We start from the raw sequence: 20,478 nt of genomic DNA on the forward strand, positions 1-20,478 counted from the left end.
GGTTATTAGATACACAATTTCTCGACTTGTTACAATTTGCAGTAGCTTGTAGATCAGCCCCTGTCGCCAGACAGTGTCATATGCGGCTGTCAGGTCGATGAAGACAGCTGCTGATTTCAGATGGCCTTGGAAACCTGCTTCAATATGGGTAGTTAGGGCAAGAACTTGATCGGTGCAGCTGCGTCCTTGTCTGAAGCCAGCTTGTTCCGGAGGGGTAGCAGCCTCGATGAACGGTACTATTCTGGTTAGGAGGACTCGTTCCAAAGTTTGAATGTACAGCTGAGCAGTGCTATAGGGTGGCAGCTTTCAGGACTGTCTTCAGGCTTGCCAGGTTTGAGAGTGGCAATAACTTTCGACAGTTTGAATTGTCTGGGAAGTTTGTTCTCTTTGAGTATGTAAGTGAAGAGCGAAGTGAGCCAGCGTATGCAGCGTGGGCCCATGTTCTTAATAAATTCATTATAGTTGTTGTCGGGGCCAGCAGCCTTACCGACTTTCAGTTGCTTGACAGCACTTTCTACTTCAGCTGTGGAGAAGGGCCTTGAAAGCGGCTCGTTTCTTGGGACACTGCGCTTGTGGTTAGAGAGTTTACATTTTACTGCTCTGGTATGATTCTTGTCTCTCTTTACACTTGTGAGGTCTGCGATCCGGTTGCCAATGAGGTCGGGACTCAGTTTAGGATACGGCTTTTTGAGGTGTTGCTTGCCAGTTAGCCCTTTCAAGTTTGTCACTTTTCTGGCCTTATGACACGGGCAGTTGTGCTGGAAGAGGCCATCTCTATTGGGAAAGACATTGAGCATGAGGGCATCCGGGAGGCCCGCAGTAATGTGAACGTAGTTCGCAGCTGTCATGGTACCTTCGATTACTACCACAGGTTCCAGGAAACCAGGGTGAGTGTCCCCTAGAGCATAGCATATAATACTGGCTCGAATGACTGGCGTCCATGTAGTGGTGCGTGTTTCGAGCAGCCATTCGCTTGGATGACAGCGTGTCCGGGTACTACCATCGACCCCGTGTAGAAAGAAACGTGGTTCTTCTGGGCAGGCGGCACGCATCTATTGGGGGGGGGGGGGGGGGGTAAAGGAAAGGTCAGAGTTTATCGTCCCGTCGACAACAGGGTCATAAGAGAGCACAAGCTCGGATTACGAAAGGATGGGGAAGAAAATAGGACGTGACCGTTTTAAAGGAACCCTCCCTGAATTTGCCCGGAGTGATTAAGGGAAATCATAGAAAACCTAAATCAAGATGGTCTTACGCAGATGTGGACATCGTCCTCCAGAATGCGAGTCCAGTATGCGAACAACTGCGCCACCTCTCTCGGTGTATCTGCTAATTTAGGGTCTAGTCTTGGTGATACTGTGTCCACTACAGGTTGAACCGATGATGTCGTTGGACCAACGTGACAACTCGCACGGATTGTGTGCTGCGAAACCCAGTATTCACCAGCGTACACGAACTGTCTGCTGCCGACACCAGCTTTGTGCTCTGTCGTCAGATCAGCCGCAATTCAGAATCAGCCCTGCTTCACAGAGCAGATAGTCCTCCCATTTCAGGGTTTTCCGGCTTTGGGAGACGGAATGGCATTACAGCACGCATAACAAACTGCGTGTCATTAAGGAGACTACGAATGTGTGGAAGTCTTCCATGCGTGCCTCTCGCAGGGAATCCGTTGTCCTCTGCCGGCTCCCATTGGCCATATGTCGCTAACGCATGGATACCTACTCTGTCGCAAGGACCCACCTCAGTGTCGCTGTGGCTCCCAAATGACAGTCGTCCACCTCTTGCTGCACTGCCCACTTTTAGCCGCTCTGAGGCAGACTTTTAACTTTCCCAGCACCCTGCCTTGGGTGTTGGGTGACAGTGCCTCCACAGCACGTTTAGTTCTACGTTTTATCCGTGAGAGTGGGTCTTATACTTCTTTGTAAGTTTTAGCGCATGTCCTTTGTCCCTCTGTGTCTTCAACCCTAGTGCTTTTTGGATGGAGGTTTTAATTTGTTGCAGAGTGGCTGGCTTCTCTTTTTATTCTCGTGCTTTGCTAGCCACTGTAATTTACTTTCATGTTTTATTCTCTTCTGTTTCTAGCGTCTCTGTTTTCTTGTCCTCTTACGTTCCTTTTAGTGTTCGTTACTTTCCCTTCGTTCTTTTGGCTTTTCATTTCTTTCCGTTTTGTGTTATATGTTTCGTTAGCTTCCTTGTCAAACATGTGGCACTGTTTTATTAGGAACAAGGTACCGATGACCTCGTAGTTTGTCCCTTCTCCCGCCTTTAAACCAACCATCCAACCTCCTATTTCCATGTTCAGTAATGAGATGTACACGTCCCATGTCTTGTCGCCCTTCACCAGTTTCACCATCCTTCAGCCAATTTTCATACATGCTTACTACTGCAGCACGCGAAGATCCGATCAGCTTCGAGGTATTCGTGGTGCTCTTTCCCAGGTGCCGGGCCATGACGATTTGTCCTTAAATGAGATTCCTTTATGCTAGTCGATTTCCTCATTTGTGGCCCATATTTTTCTATCCTACTCTTCGTAGGAAACACACAGTGTATGATTGTCGCAAGGGCGGAGGGGGGGGGGGAACGAGGAAAACCGCCGAACGAAACATGCGGTTCCATTGGTGACTGATAGCGGAGATTACAATGTGAGTTAACCATATGACAAGTCCAGAGCGTAACCATGTCATCTAAGAATATACTGCAATTCAGCGTAAAGTCCAAATCACAAAAACGTTAGTCAGAGCACTTTGCTATCCAGTGGCACGTACGTAAGGCTTCAGTGACTAGCGAGAGGCTGACTACCACTAAAAACCGCAGCCGGCTATTGCTAAACACTAGTCAGAGGGCGGCGCCACCTAACGTGCTTTCCGCGGCTGTTGCGCCCAGTGTGAGCGCTAGCCGCGCCTGTCTTGTTGAGCGCTGGTATCTCTGACGTCTCTCTAGCGATACTCAGGCTAGGCGGTGGATCCGAATCACCCTCGGCCACTGAACACATCGTCACTTCAACGATTCCGCCATTCGTCTCGTCTATTATTTACAGCGTCTGCCGAAAAAATTTCGAGACTGCTTTTATTCCTGGTGTATAAGAGACTCACACCAGTAACTACGTTGTCAGCTTAAGCTAACAACTATAAACAACAGATGAGCATTCTACCAGTCATTAATGAGCTGGCAGTGTTACGTAGATGACGTGCGACTGTAGTTCGTCATTGTTGTCATGTCACAATTCGCAATCGGGCAGCATCTCTAAATCTGTTGTTCGAGATACTCTTTAGATCTCTTTAATGCTTCACGTGTCAACAGCGCCACCAGGTGCCATTCAAGGGCGGTGGTCATAATGTTTTGCCTCAGGTTGAGGCGAGCTCTCGTAGCAAGTACTTCCTGGTGCGCTCCGCGAGGTCTTGTGCTGTTTACGTTGCTCGGACAAATGTGTCGATTCGTACTCTTATTCTTGTAAGAGTATTTATACCAATATCATGAGCGTTGCGTGGGCGGTAGTGATTGACTGGTCACCTCACAAACGGCCAATCCTCCTGACACTGCTCCGGTCATGCTGTCGACGGTGGAAATGTGCCATCAAAATGCATCGTCGGATGTCCGGTTGTCGACGATGTCTGCAATTCCTTGTGGTACCCAGCAGGGTCAACACCTGTCCCTGAACCTGCAGTTTCTACAACAAAGGAGGCTACTTCACCATGAGGAACAGCATCTCCTGCTGCAACATCATCAGCAACTAAAACTTCAACAGTAACAAGTGGCTCAGCAGCAACAGCTCGAGCAGCTTAAATTGCAGCAGCAGCAGCAGCAACAACAGCAACAACAACAGCAACTACATCAGGTCAGTAAGCAAGACAGCCATCACGCCGATGCAGCTGAACCATCATCAGCAGCAAAGCGGCCCCGTTAACAAACGACACTGTGTCGACTCTAATAGTTTCACGGACTGGGATAAGCTTGGGATGAAATGCCGTGAGCGGATCCCCCTTCTGCTGGTGGCACAGTGTAAACAAACACAGAACACTCTCAGGATCACCCCTCGACCCCTCACGATGCGATTGCGTGGTCTAGTGTCAACAACTGGTCCAGTCGATCTGATGCAGGACTGCACATTGTTTTCGTGAATAGCTTGGATAAGAACATGGGCAAACTCTATTCTACACTACTGGCCATTAAAATTGCTACACCAAGAAGAAATGCAGATGATAAACAGGTATTCATTGGACAAATATATTATACTAGAACTGACATTTTCACGCAAAAATGGTTCAAATGGCTCTGAGCACTATGGGACTTAACATAGATGGTCATCAGTCCCATAGAACTTAGAACTACTTAAACCTAACTAACCTAAGGACATCACAAAAACACCCAGTCATCACGAGGCAGAGAATATCCCTGACCCCGTCGGGAATCGAACCCGGGCGTGGGAAGCGAGAACGCTACCGCACGATCACGAGTCATTTTTACGTAATTTGGGTGCATAGATCCTGAGAAATCAGTCCCTAGAACAACCACCTCTGGACGTAATGACGGACTTGCTGCGCCTGGTGATTGAGTCAAACAGAGTGTGGATGACGTGTACTGCAGGTTCAACACGATACCACAGTTCATCAAGAGTAGTGACTGGCGTATTGTGACGAGCCAGTTGCTCGGCCACCATTGACCAGACGTTTTCAGTTGGTGAGAGATCTGGAGAATGGGCTGGCCAGTGCAGCAGTCGAACATTTTCTGTATCCAGAAAGGCCCGTACAGGACCTGCAACATGCGGTCGTGCATTATCCTGCTGAAGTGTAGGGTTTCGCAGGGATCGAATGAAGGGTAGAGCTACGGGTCGTAACACATCTGAAATGTAACGTTCACTGTTCAAAGTGCCGTCAATGCGAAGAAGAGGTGACCAAGACGGGTAACCAATGGCACCGCACACCATCACGCTGGGTGATACGCCAGTATGGCGATGGAGAATACTCGCTTCCAATGTTCGTTCACCGCGATGTCGCCCAACACGGATGCGACCATCATGATGCTATTAACAGAACCTGGATTCATCAGGAAAAGTGACGTTTTGACATTCGTGCACCCAGGTTCGTCGTTGAGTACACCATCGCAGGCGCTCATGTCTGTGATGCAGCGACAAGGGTAACCGCAGCCATGGTCTCCGCGCTGATAGACCGTACTGCTGCAAACGTCGTCGAACTGTTCGTGCAGGTGGTTGTTGTCTTGCAAACAACCCCATCTCTTGCATCAGGGATCGAGACGTGGCTGCACGATCCGTTACAGCCATGCTGATAAGATGCCTGTCATCTCGACTGCTGGTGATACGAGGCCGGTCAACTGCTGTTTGTGTATGAGAAATCGGTTGGAAACTTTCCTTATGTCAGCAAGTTGTATGTATCGCCACCGGCGCCAGCCTTGTGTGAATGCTCTGAAAAGCTAATCATTTGCATATCACAGCATCTTCTTCCTGTCGGTTAAATTTCGCGTCTGTAGCACGCCATCTTCATGGTGTAGCAATTTCAATTGCGATTAGTGTATGTCGGTGGGCACGTTGTTCTGTGCCTATACCTCTCATTTAAAGCACTATATTGTCAACATCATCCTGTTGTGCAGAAGGTGAGACAAGATTGAAGTGCGGTTGCCAACAATTTAATAGAGACCTCCGTTTTCTGAGACCATAAGTTTGACGTCTATATCCCCAACGTCCTGCTCCACACGTGTGTCGTTTTTCGCGATGTTGACATTTATCTGACAGATAATGAGATAGTCGAAGAAATGGAGAGCATGCGCCTGTTGCAGTTATCAAACCGCTGTACTAAGTAACATCATTCTAAGCCTGAATTAACAGTGGGAATTCCAGTCTGTATGGTAGTTTTTCATTCACAAACTTTACTCCTACGACTTGCTATCTTGGGTACTCGCCGTTCGGTGGAACCGTGCGTTTCCCCAGTCATTCAATGTAGAAACTGCTGGCGTTTTCATCATTTGACAGACACCATACTCGTTGCATGAGGTGCGGCGGACAACACCCAACCAATTCGTGCACGGCGACGGTTCGAACTCATTTGAAATTCTCTAGTCATTACCAAGTTATAGAGAGATCGTACGTGGTATTTCTCCGTCAACAAGAGCTACACCGTGCAAGAATGTATGCCAGTTCGGAAAGGGTAACTGGTTGCTTACAACACACATATTGAGCTACTCTACGACAGCTTCCCAGTCCCAAAAGTCGCATGGTTTTTCCGCCACCACCTTCAAGATTCTCACCACAACCGTCAGTCCTACACAAGACTTCCACGAAAGCACCGCCACCGCCGGTATCGAGCCAATTGATTTCTCTTCCTCACGAAATGGGGCATCATGAGAATAACTTATAGTCAATAGACAGATCGGGTGCCGTCTCTCCGCCACGAGAGGTCCATCGAAATGGCGCGTTCCCAGACCAGCCTGGCGACAAAGCTTTTCAGAAATTAGTCAAGACATTTTGTCTCTCACCATTTGCTGCAAGTCCCTCTACCAAACAACCCATATCCTCCTAAGTACCTTCAATAACCACCAAAGCTTCGTATTAACAGCGAGTACGTCATCAAAAGAAAAAAATCTGGTTTATTTTACACCTCCTTGAAGACGTGAAGACACAGCCATATGGAACTTAATGACGTTCCTCTCGGATCGTTACATTTAACTTAACTTTCTATTGCCTCGAGTTCATTTGATAAAAGAATATAACAGTTTCCAACTTATCGAAATTTATTGACAACTAAACTGCATACTCGTCACGTTAACAAAACACTGGCTGATATACTTCACAGATCTCTTTGACTGACTTACAGATCTCTTTGACTGTCTTACAAAACAACAACTCAACAACTACCTCTCCTGCAGCATTGCTGCTTTGCTTTATATAGAATCTTAACAACAAATCTCAAAATAACCCATTATTAAATTTGTACAATTTTGATGTAACAGTTAAAAAATTTACAAAACGTAAAGAAACTGATGTCACAGCCGAATAAGGTATAAAATACAATATTAATTGACATACTTTTTATAGTATCATCTCTAGTTTTAAATATAAAAATAGATCTGAACTTAACTTAAATAATGTCTCTTGTATTATTATAGTTACGTTATTCATTACAGTTTGAATTTGGTTACTGACATTCAATTACAGTACAGATCTCGTGCTTTATCCGCCAACATAAGTAAAATTTACAAATAAGGCCCCAAATTGTCAAAATGGGAAAGTTCTGTGATGCAAACAATTGGAGAGTTAATTAGAAATGTTGTTACAAAGGATATTAATTACAGAAGAGGCCATAAAATTAGATACCAAATGAAAATACATCGCTTGGTAATAACTTTTAAGCCGTTTCTCAAGATAATGAGGTTGTCTGTGTCAATCCACCAATCAACTGTAATTAAGACAATTAGAGGCGCCATCCACTTACGCCAACATTTTCACAGCGTCTTAATACTTGCCACCAAATATTTAACACTTAAAGTTCTTGATTAAACATCTAACTCAGCACTAGTACATAATTTTGTTAATAACAGTAATCCCCTGACAATCATAATTTAGTCCTTCCACAATATTATATATGCTTTCAAAATGAATATCAAGTGTTTTAGCAAATTGGGCAGAAAGATATATATATATATATATATAAAGACACACATACAAGTCCCTAGGAATCACTGACTCGTCCGATATGGTATCAGACATTTCATCTGATTCTTGGTGAAGGCTGTATCGTTGTAGCTCCACACATACAGCCTATATGACAATTAATGACCCTCCTAACTCCCAGCCGCAATTGCAGGATTTAGGGCCATCGATAGGAATGGGTGATTTGCGATCGCCAGTAAGGACGCACTCCAGCATGACACTTTGCACGTGGAAGATAGCAGAGGCAGTCACCACTGAGTCATGGTTGCAACCAGATACCGTCATCCGCCTTCGAAGTTATCAGATAAACCAACAAGACTGAGAGGACAGCTGAGGAAGAGTTGCCCTCTTCATCAGTAATGTATTGTACTACACGCAGTACCGATGTCCTACGACGCTATCTACAGCTTTCAAACGATAGTGGTTAGGCTCTTCTGCGATCGATCGAATGACTATTGTGGCCGTCTGCTGCTGGCCGCGGTCGTTTATTCCCATCGAAGCTTTGGTACAGTATTTGGAACATCCTTTCCTATTCTGTGGGGATTGTAACGCGCGCAACTGACTATGGGGTTGCGCGTTCAATGAGAGATTGGGTGCTGATATTCTGGAGATTCTCGACAGTTCAATCTCATTGTCCTCAGTGATAGTTTCTCTACATTACTTCCGTTGACGGGTCAATCCTGTGTTTGGCTTCCATTTACTCGCTTCTTTCATGGACCACTATTCCTTATCTTACGGGGTGTAATCACTACGCCCCTCCCTCCGGAGATTCGGGCTCTCCCAGAGGCAAGGATGTGTGTGTGTTGTTCTTAGCGTAAATTAGTTTAAGTAGTGTGAAACTCTAGCGACCGATGACCTAGCAGATTGGTCCCTTAGGAATTCACACACATTTGAACTTTTTAACAACTACGCTCTTCTTATGTCAACATTCACGCAGATCTCTGTAGCTGTCCACAGCCAGCCTCATAAAAGAGCCGTGACGAAGGCAGATTGGTCCCATTATGGCGCAATAATGCGTGAACAATTATCATCGTTCCCCACTGAGACGCCCTTGCAAATGAGGTACATTAGTTTTGGGAATCATCTCGCCGTAGCAGCATCGCTTTCTGTCCCACAGAAGAGAGTTATCCTGTGCACTAACAGACCGACAGTTCCCTGGTGGGACCAAGAATGAGAACTACGTTGCTTACAGACAGGCGGATGCAGCTATTAACCGCTTTCTCAAGGCTTGGTGAAAAGAACGCTGGAGTTAATTTTGTGAATATCTCCCCACGAACATCCCCGCTTGGCGACTGTGGGCATGGTTTTCTCTTGCAAACGGAAACTAGTGCCTCCCATGATGTTGCACACCTGCATAGATGAGTGTGCCGACTCTAAAGGGCTCTGAAGTACTCAAAGGACACGTCACCTGGATACGACCATATCCATTATTCCATGATCAGCATTTTGTCTGATAACCCAAAGACGTTATTGTGCGCATCTTCAGTGACATTCGTGAGAACGGGAACATTCCAACTGATTGGACGTCTCAAATATCGTTTATACTGAGACCTGGAAAGGATCCTGGTTGAGCGACGTCGTATCGCCCGATTGCCCTGTTGTCATGTATGTGCAAGAACTTTGAACGTCTTCTCAAATTCTGTGAAGAATGGTATTGGAAACCAGGACTGGCTCCCCCAGGCAAAGTATCACTTAAGGGCAGAAGTACTATTGACAGTATCAAGTATCTTTCTATGGACATTGAAAAATGACAGTGTTATTATACGAGGGCTCATTAACAAATTTAAACTAGTAGATCTTCCAATATCACCTTTAAGACCTATCAATGGTTGCTCGATTGTCGTGCCGTCTGTGTCTGTGACCTGGTCAACTTGTTATACGGGCCTTGCGTAGTGTCCCGTGGCCTTCCACAGGGTGCGGTATTGAGTCCCTTACTGTACACTCTTTATGTAACCGCACGTCTATTTTACTCCATCGATAAAGTTCTTCTGTATGCGACGACCTTTGTACTACACCCACTCGCCGTGCTTTTGGATGACAAAATTATGCCTTCACAACGCATATTTCAAGCTGGCCATTTGAGAGTTAGGAAATGAACTCATTTTGTCGCCAGAAAAATCTGAAGTGGTGGTATTCAAGAGTTAACGACGCAATTACTTCTGGTATGGTCTTCAGCTTGGACCGTAGAAACTTCCTTTTCACTCACATGCCAAGCTACGTGGCGTCTACTTTGACTGAGATCTGACGTAGACACGTCATGTTACGTACCTCATTGACAAGGTGGAATGGACTTCGAATATATTGCGGATGCGTGCCAGAATTTGGAGAGGTGCTGAACAGGCAGTCCTCTTAACTATGTATATGGTCTTGATTCGCTCCTGTCTCCCATTACGGCTGCATCGTCTATGGTAACGCGACGAAATCGACTTTGCGTAAAGTTATAAGTCCTTGACTATAGGGTGCTTCGTCTTGCTCTTGTGACCATGAAATCAACAGCCACCAACGTGTTAGTGGAAGCATCTGCAGCGCCGCTCACCATCGTCAGTAGATGTTGTCCGATAATTTTCTCTTCAGTCGGTTTTTCATGTTTGATTGTGCCTTCCTCAAGACGGTGGTTCAGTTCTGGGGGCTCACGCAGGCACCTCGCAGGCGAAGGATGGACCAAATTCCCTTACTAATTCGTTTATATCAGAAATGCCGACATCCACTAGCCCTGCAAGACTCGAAAGTCCTTTGCTTTCACTATCCGTATAGTACTTTCTTCACCTCAGTCGCGGTATCGTCATTACCATTCGAAATCAGGACGGGGACGAACATTAATGACGACCTGGAGCACTTGCTTGCCCGACATTGGCCACGGTATGCTTGCATCTATACGGATGGCTGTCAGAATGAGCCGGGTGTGGGATACGCCTCCTTCAGCTCCTCTGACGACATACCGTGTTTTGCACTAACGCCAGAATCGTCTATCAACGCGGCGGAGTTACAGGCCATCAGGGAGGCTATTTATTATCGAACGCATACTTTCCGGCTCTTATTGATCCTCACGCACCCCCAAAGTGTGTTTCAGGAACTTTGTCATCCTGCGTTTGGTAAAGAGACTAACACATATGCCTTGGAGGTCTTGGAGGGCACAATAGACGAGCGGACAGTGGGCATTGACGTTAGCTTTCTCTCGATGAAAGGTCATCAAGGGTTTCTCCATAATGAAACTGTTGACCGCCTCTCTAATAGGAGTATTACCATAGGAAAGTGCCGCCCAACACCTGTCCTTTATACGAATTTCAACTCCAAGCTCGAGAAAGCTGCTTATCACGACAAGGATTACGAATGGAATGTACCCCAGCACTATAAGAGCGGCCACCTGGCGCCCATACAATCGATACGTTTTCTCTCGGCCGTGGTCCCCCTCTCGCATTCGCCTGAGGGTGGAACAAGGGTGCTATCCCCCACACGTAAATCGGTTGAAAGGCACCGCTTCTGGACTCTGATCAGGACGCAATGACGGTGACGGATCTGAACCGTGTCACGTTATTGTGTACCAAGTACTCGGCCACACAAACGGTTGTGTACAAAGTGAAACTACTTCACTTAACTGGTTCGGTATACATAGGTATTATTTGCTCGGAAACTATTTGAAAGATGTCGCCATCCAGCCTTGAAGTTGTGTGGATCTTATCCTTCCATGGAACCAGTCAAGCTCGAAAACTGGGACTTCTGTTTGTGTTTTTATTTTGCATTAACTTTGTTTTGAAAACTACGCCGTTGCCAAGTTTCCATTTGTAAGTTTCTGTGTGTGTCATTCTTCTCAGGAACGTCCCCAATTCAAAATCTGGGTCGTAATTTCGTGTTTTTTTATTTATTTAACGAACTTATCTTTGTACTTCACACTCTTAGAATTCCTCTGTTGTAAACACTCCATTCATGTTAACTTGGCACTGTTGTAAATACTGTTGGCTGTCTGGTGTTCGTCTTTGTGTTTTCATTGTAACTTGTTTGTAAGGCCGATAATTCACTATCATATTTCTTTGACAAGAAAATGCGATCAACGTTTCGTCAAACTTCTTTGACAGACATCTTTGACGTGGCGCTAGAAAGGAGTATTACACAGTCGTCATACTTTTCGTCAGATATCAAGATCGCGGACGACAACTTGGTTATTGGGCACTGCAGCTGCTAGTACCACAATTGCACTGTTTGTGTATCTGGAAAAAATGCAGCCTAAAAAAGGAAACATACTTGGATAATTACAAATGTAAGGATGTAGAGACACATATCATTACTGGTAAGATAGTTACTGCCTACGGGAAAATTAAAGAGACTTTTGAAGAAAAGGGAACCACTTGTATGAACATCAAGAGCTCAGATGGAAACCCAGTTCTAAGCAAAGAAGGAAAAGTAGAAAGGTGGAAGGAGTATATAGAAGGTCAATACAAGGGCGATGTTCTTGAGGACAATATTATAGAAATAGAAGAGAATGTAGATGGAGATGAAATAGGAGATGTGGTACTGCGTGAAGAGTTTGGCAGAGCACTGAAAGACCTAAGTCGGAACAAGGCCCCCGGAGTAGACAACATTCCATTAGAACTACTGACAGCCTTGGGAGGGCCAGGCCTAACAAAACTCTACCATCTAATGAGCAAGATGTATGAGACAGGCGAAATACCCGCAGACTTCAAGAAGAATATAATAATTCCAATCCCAAAAAAATCAGGTGTTTTGACAGATGTGAAAATTATCGAACTATCAGTTTAATAAGCCACATCTGCAAAATACTAACACGAATTCTTTACAGACGAGTGGAAAAACTGGTAGAAGCCGACCTTGGGGAAGATCAGCTTGGATTCCGCAGAAATGTTGGAACACGTAAGGCAATACTGAACCTACGACTTATCTTAGAAAATAGATTAAGGAAAGTCAAACCTACGTTTCTAGCATTTGTAGACTTAGAGAAAGCTTTTGACAACGTTGACTGGAATACTCCCTTTCAAATTCTAAAGGTGGCAGGGGTAAAATAATGGGATGGAAAGGCTATTTACAATTTGTACAGAAACCAGATGGCAGTTACAGGAGTCGATGGGCACGAAAGGGAAGCAGTGGTTGGGATGAGAGTGAGACAGGATTGTAGCCTATCCCCGATGTTATTCAGTCTGTATATTGAGGAAGCTGTAAAGTAAACAAAAGAAAAATTTGGAATAGGAATTAAAATTCATGGAGCAGAAATAAAAACTGTGAGGTTCGCCGATGACATTGTAATTCTGCCAGAGACAGCAAAGGACCTGGAAGAGCAGCTGGATGGATAGGACAGTGTCTTGAAAGGAGGATATAAGATGAACATCAACAAAAGCAAAACGAGGATAATGGAATGTAGTCGAGTTAAGTCGGGTGATGCTGAGGGGATTAGATTACGTGACGAAACACTTAAAGTAGCTATTTGGTGAGCAAAATAACTGCTGATGGTCGAAGTAGAGAGGATATAAAATGTAGACTGGCAATGGCAGGGAAAGTGTTTCTGAAAAAGAGATATTTGTTAAAATCGAGTATAGATTTAAGTGTCAGTAAGTCGTTTCGGAAAGTATTTGTATGGCGTGTTGCCATGTATGGAAGTGAAACGTGTACGATAAATAGTTTAGACAAGGACAGAATAGAAGCTTTCGAAATGTGGTGCTACAGAAAAATGCTGAAGATTAGAGGTGCAGATCACATAACTAATGAGGAGGTACTGAATAGAATTGGAGAGAGGAGAAATTTGTGGCACAACTTGACTAGAAGAAGGGATCGGTTGGTAGGGCATATTCTGAGGCATCAAGGGATCACCAATTTGGTGTTGGAGGTCAGCTTGGTGGGTAAAAACCGTAGAGGTATACCAAGAGATGAATACACTAAACAGATTCAGAAGGATGTAGGTTGCAGAGATACTGGGAGATGAAGAAGCTTGTACGGGATAGAGTAGCATGGAGAGCTGCCCCAAACCAGTCTCTGGACTGAAGACCACAACAAAACTTGGACAAAACCATAAGTATTACAATGAGATAATTAAAGCATTCAGCAAAATTTGTTACGAGAGCTGCAAGTGGAGGTTCTTAATATATAAATTACTTACGAGTGGACGAGTGTATTTCAGAATTTGCTCAGTAAAGTGGCTTCTTACATTACAAACCAGAATACTCTGTTGAGAAATGCTATATGTGCAGGATACAGGCAAACAGTGACACTGCGATTTCTTGATACATGAAAGAGCACTTTAATATCACACTGCACGTTAACCAAAATAATTCCAGAAACATGTGAAGAGATTTATAAAGCACCGGAGAGAGAATATGTGAAGGTAAATAATTGTTTAGTACACGATATGGGCAATAAGAACTATTTCTAACTTTGAATAATTTAGTTTGTGGAGTTAGTGTTCCAACAACTACGATATTAATAAAAAGTGCAAATGAGATGAAGCGCTGTTTTAACTTGTGGCATACAGATTTCAAAAATAAAGTAGCATGAAAAGCTAAGAAAGAATTTTTGATCTTAGACTGTGATCACATCTTCTATCCCGGCTTGCTGGAAAGCTGCCTGGATGTTTCCAGATGGCTTTAGCTGGATGGCTGCAGGTGTGATTGTGAACATGAAGTCGTCTGCAGCATATTTCAGCTGCCCATCAGCACACAATTAATAGCATGCACTGTGCCCCGTGCTCACCCCCCGCCCTAGTCGAATAATAATAATAATAATAATAATAATAACCACACAATATCCACCAGTACATCAACGCTATACAGCTACATCCATATATATATATATATATATATATATATATATATATATATATATATATATATATATATATATATACAACTACAGAAAGCTGTAATTATTGATAATTGTTCAGTTACCCGAAAGATCCTTAATGCAATGTAACATATACCGTACAGTTAAAAGGAAGTCGCACTTGGTCAAGGTCCGCGTCACTTTCCATTTTTAACCAGACGTAACGACTGAGAAAGGTTTTCTCATAATAATAATTTAAAAAAAAAACAGTCGAAGGTACCAACCAACTTTGAAGCCATGTAAACAAACCCAATACAGAGACGTGAAATAGCTGTAGGGACGCAAGCACTCAAAGCGGTCACATTTCACATTACAGCGAAGAGAAAACGAACGACTTTTATGATGAAATTTGCTGCGAGATCCTGTATTTGATCATATTTATTTGACGACAGGTGAGATATGACAAAGTTACCAATCACACCATCAAATTTATGTGACATTAATGTTTGACGTATCACCTTTGACAAGAAAATATGGTAGTGTAATACCGGCCTAAATCGAACTTTTATTTATTGCCCTATTATGGACAATACAATCATGTTAATATCGCACTTTTGTAACTGTTGTTGGCTGTACGGTCTTTGCTGCCCAAAGCCCAGAAATAAAAGAAAATACGTTGTACTCATCAAGATATGACTGAAAACACTGGTCTGTATTATCACCATATATTTTTGGGATCTACTAATATATCCTATCTATATGTGTAAGACAGGAAGTGAAATTACGTCATCTGAAAAGAAGTCAATCACACAGCTCATACACAACTCTAAACGGCAGAGTTAAGCCTTTAACTATTTTGGCTTCTTTGATGCAAATACCGCCAATGATGGGCATGTGCCCGGAACTACACTCCTGGAAATTGAAATAAGAACACCGTGAATTCATTGTCCCAGGAAGGGGAAACTTTATTGACACATGCATGGGGTCAGATACATCACATGATCACACTGACAGAACCACAGGCACATAGACACAGGCAACAGAGCATGCACAATGTCGGCACTAGTACAGTGTATATCCACCTTTCGATGCAATGCAGGCTGCTATTCTCCCATGGAGACGATCGTAGAGATGCTGGATGTAGTCCTGTGGAACGGCTTGCCATGCCATTTCCACCTGGCGCCTCAGTTGGACCAGCGTTCGTGCTGGACGTGCAGACCGCGTGAGACGACGCTTCATCCAGTCCCAAACATGCTCAATGGGGGACAGATCCGGAGATCTTGCTGGCCAGGGTAGTTGACTTACACCTTCTAGAGCACGTTGGGTGGCACGGGATACATGCGGACGTGCATTGTCCTGTTGGAACAGCAAGTTCCCTTGCCGGTCTAGGAATGGTAGAACGATGGGTTCGATGACGGTTTGGATGTACCGTGCACTATTCAGTGTCCCCTCGACGATCACCAGAGGTGTACGGCCAGTGTAGGAGATCGCTCCCCACACCATGATGCCGGGTGTTGGCCCTGTGTGCCTCGGTCGTATGCAGTCCTGATTGTGGCGCTCACCTGCAAGGCGCCAAACACGCATACGACCATCATTGGCACCAAGGCAGAAGCGACTCTCATCGCTGAAGACGACACGTCTCCATTCGTCCCTTGATTCACGCCTGTCGCGACACCACTGGAGGCGGGCTGCACGATGTTGGGGCGTGAGCGGAAGACGGCCTAACGGTGTCCGGGACCGTAGCCCAGCTTCATGGAGACGGTTGCGAATGGTCCTCGCCGATACCCCAGGAGCAACAGTGTCCCTAATTTGCTGGGAAGTGGCGGTGCGGTCCCCTACGGCACTGCGTAGGATCCTACGGTCTTGGCGTGCATCCGTGCGTCGCTGCGATCCGGTCCCAGGTCGACGGGCACGTGCACCTTCCGCCGACCACTGGCGACAACATCGATGTACTGTGGAGACCTCACGCCCCACGTGTTGATCAATTCGGCGGTACGTCCACCTGGCCTCCCGCATGCCCACTATACGCCCTCGCTCAAAGTCCGTCAACTGCACATACGGTTCACGTCCACGCTGTCGCGGCATGCTACCAGTGTTAAAGACTGCGATGGAGCTCCGTATGCCACGGCAAACTGGCTGACACTGACGGCGGCGGTGCACAAATGCTGCGCAGCTAGCGCCATTCGACGGCCAACACCGCGGTTCCTGGTGTGTCCGCTGTGCCGTGCGTGTGATCATTGCTTGTACAGCCCTCTCGCAGTGTCCAGAGCAAGTATGGTGGGTCTGACACACCGGTGTCAATGTGTTCTTTTTTCCATTTCCAGGAGTGTACATCGTCAACAATGTTAAAAAATAAAACGTCGTTCTGTTGAGCAGCTTATGTTGGGATGTACCGGGTGATCAAAAAATCAGTATAAATTTGAAAACTTAATAAACCACGGAATAATCAGATAGAGAGGTAAAAATTGACACACGTGCTTGGAATGACATGGGGTTTTATTAGAACCAAAAACAAAACAAAGTTCACGAAATGTCTGACAGATGGCGCTGGATAGCAAAATGTCAGTGACTGCGCATGACAATCGTGTATAAAAGGAGCTGTAATGAGAGAGAGAATCAGATGCGCCAGCAGTCACAGCATTTTGACGTTACCTTAAAAAGGCGCTTTAATGAAACTGTATTATCAGAATGGGGAATGTGCTAGTTCAGCGTTACGATCCTATCGTTATAGGAAGGAGATTCTAACGGGTAAAGGTCCGTTGACAAATGCAGCTGTGGCGAGAATGATTTCGAAGTTCGAAGTCACGGGTTGTTTAGACGATAGACTCCGTAGTGGCCGACCGACCACAAGGCGTAATGCTGCTGAGACAGTTCAGGAAGAAATGGAGACTGTAGCGGATTCGTGTATGCACGGGGAAGTCAGCGCTCGTGCAGTCGCACGTCGCACCGGCATTCCATACACTACTGTTTGGTTGGCACTTAGGCGTACCCTCCGATGCTATCCGTACAAAATCCATCGGCATCATGAACTGTTACCTGGCGATTTAGTGAAGCAGAGGGCATTTGCGATTTGGGCATTTCAAAACATGGCGGAAGATGATGATCGGTTGAATACCGTGTTGTGGACCGACGAAGCTCATTTCACACTCCGAGGGTCTGTCAGCGTCCACAACTGTAGAATTTGGGCTAACGAAAGTCCTAGAACTGTCGTGGAAACTTCATTGCACGACGAGAAAGTCATGGTATGGGTTGGATTTACCACATCTACCGCTACCGGTGAGAAGTACGCCGATATGTTACAGAATCGCATCATCCCCAGCCTGGATGATAAACACCTGCTGGAACATACGATGTTTATGCAGGATATTGCTAGGCGCGTGAAAGTTCTCTCGCGCGCGTTTTTTGGTGATGATCGTATGCTCAGCTGCCACTTTCGTCGTGCTTTTCCTCCCAGGGGCCCAGAACTCAGTCCGTGCGATTATTGGCTTTGGGGTTACCTGAAGTCGCAAGTGTATCGTGATCGACCGACATCTGTAGGGACGCTGAAAGACAACATCTGACTCAATGCCTCACCATAACTCCGGACATGCTTTACAGTGCTGTTCACTACATTATTCCTCGGCTACAGCTATCGTTGAGGATTGATGGTGTACATATTGAGCATTTCCTGTAAAGAACAAAAAAAAAAGAAAGAAAGAAAGAAGGCTCTGAGCACTTGAAACGTCCCCTTAGAAAAATTATACAAGACTGTGCTTAAACTGACACACAATATTTTGAGCGCAACGCAATCAGACTTCCAAAAATCCCTACGAAAGAATGGCCCTGACTAACATTAACCTATACGTTTCACAAATCACTTACCTCACAAAAATCTTCGTTACTCAAGCTACGGCAATACAGCAAGCGCCACTATTGCCAGCTAAATAAAAGATTCAAACTACTGAAGGCACTAACTACTGATAGGCATAGTTAGCAAATGAAAGTTTTAATACAGAACAAACAATGTATTTACCTTAATAGTCATAATATATATAGCAGTTCATGACATCCAGTCTTACAAATTACAAAACTCTGCCATCTCTCTCCCCACGTCCACCACTGCTGGTGGCTCACCTCCAACTGCGCAACGCTACGCGCTGTTTACATCCATCTGCCCAACGCTACAATGGCGAGTATTACAACAATGCCAACCAGCCACTGACTGCACACAGCACAGCCAGTGGTTTTTCATACAGAGCGCTATGTGGTGGCGGCGTTACCAATAAAAAAACCTAAACAGCCTACTTACATAGCCCCCATGCTCCCCACAAAAAAATTTAGAAATTGTTTTGGTCAGTGGCCAATACAGATTTGAAAAATTTTTTCGTAATTACAATAACAAAGAAACAAAATGCACAAACTTATTGATACAATGTTGGTCAAAAGCTGAAATTTTCTCACAGTCCATATAGACAGGCCTGATCATTCATCACAGTAAAATAGCAGTGTTTTTTTCAAAGACTGAGCAATAAAAGAAAATGCACACGGAAGTAGTGGATTTCCACGCAGTCTTGAAGAAGTAGTGTTGTCCTTCCAACAGAAAGACAGTGCTGACTCTTGACATGCAGACAGGTAATGGGCCACAACAGAGCAAACCCACAGCAGAGTCAGTCGAAGTTTTGAAGAATATTGGTAGGTAGGTCAACACAGAGTAGACCCATTGTAGTCCTGGTGGAGATTACGGCATTGGTGGGCCACCAGAGCTGCAGACCCACTGCTGTCCTTTAGGAATAATGGTATTGGTGAGTCATCAAAGGTGTAGACCCATTGTAGTCCTTGTAGAGATGGCTAGCAGCCATCTGTTGCGACTGTGCAGGTGCACAATCACCATTGAAGAGTCTTGCGGAGAATATAGCAAGTCTATCAACCACCACTTGTGCACGCACAAAGTTTTTGGAATTGTCTTTAGAACCAGCAATGCTGTTGTCCAGTCCCTTGCAGCATTATTAACACACGTGCAAACACTATCAGTTCTTCTTCTCACATATTGTCCATATACTATGACCAACAGAAATGTGTGCAGTGAAATGTAATTTACAAGTTACTTAATTTGATGAACTGATGTCAATTACAATTTTATAACATGAGAATACAATAACAAAGGTACAAAATATGTCATTACAGAACATAATAGTACAGATAACATTTGCAGTAATACAGGCTTTACAAAAGAATCGAAATAACAAACACATCAGTGTTACAAAAAGTACGACATAAGTACATACATAAAAGATCAGACTAACTTTTGAAACATCAACTTCACACATGAGCATTAGAACAAAACAGAAAAATTAATGTGTAAACATTTTTACGAAGGAAATAACATGTTATTAGTGCAAATTATATTTGAGGATAACAGTATTCCTCATCATAGTGAATGTAGCTTAGTATTAGAAGAGAAAAAAATATATTAAACAGTACACAGAGACAGGAAGAAAACATTTTTTTCCCAAACCATTTTCTTATAGCTTCTCAATGCTTTTCTTCCAATTCATCATAGTTAGTTTCTTATATAGTCTACCCCCTCTTAAGCTAATTTAAACCTACTGAGCTCAGATGCTAAACTAAGGGACGACGCAATGCAGCAGCGCGAAACAATTAACCTAAACAGCAATGACAAAAAAAAATGGAAATTGGCAAAGCAAGCTACAGTAAATCTAAATTACCAAGCAATGCAACATTACAACTGATATGAACCAATGTGCAGCAACAAGAAAAATAAATCAGTAGTAAAACTAGCTTAACAGAGTAATACAAAGTGAAATTTAGCAGCACTATGCCTGGCAAACAGCAGCAGCAAATACAATAACTTATATCTAAACATGACAAAGCTGAAGCAGAAAAAATATTACAGTAAAAATTTTTAATACCTATGTCACATCTTCACACTAGAGTGATGCATCACGAGAACATACGCTAGCAGATAAGTTACCAGATGGTAAAAAAAATTATTTTGCAATTCCTGTGAAGGGAAATGTCTATTTGTACTCTCTTTTCTAAGAAAGTACATCATAAAATGA

At 44.4% G+C, this 20,478-nt stretch overlaps 1 protein-coding gene across 2 annotated transcripts in view; it reads left to right on the plus strand.

Annotated features, from left to right (window-relative positions):
* Nucleotides 1–20,478, plus strand: part of LOC126267510 (RNA-binding protein Raly-like) — a 750,937-nt gene that overhangs the window by 469,319 nt on the left and 261,140 nt on the right. The window lies entirely within an intron of this gene.

Source organism: Schistocerca gregaria, chromosome 4 (genome assembly GCF_023897955.1).
Source record: "Schistocerca gregaria isolate iqSchGreg1 chromosome 4, iqSchGreg1.2, whole genome shotgun sequence".
NCBI lineage: Eukaryota > Metazoa > Arthropoda > Insecta > Orthoptera > Acrididae > Schistocerca > Schistocerca gregaria.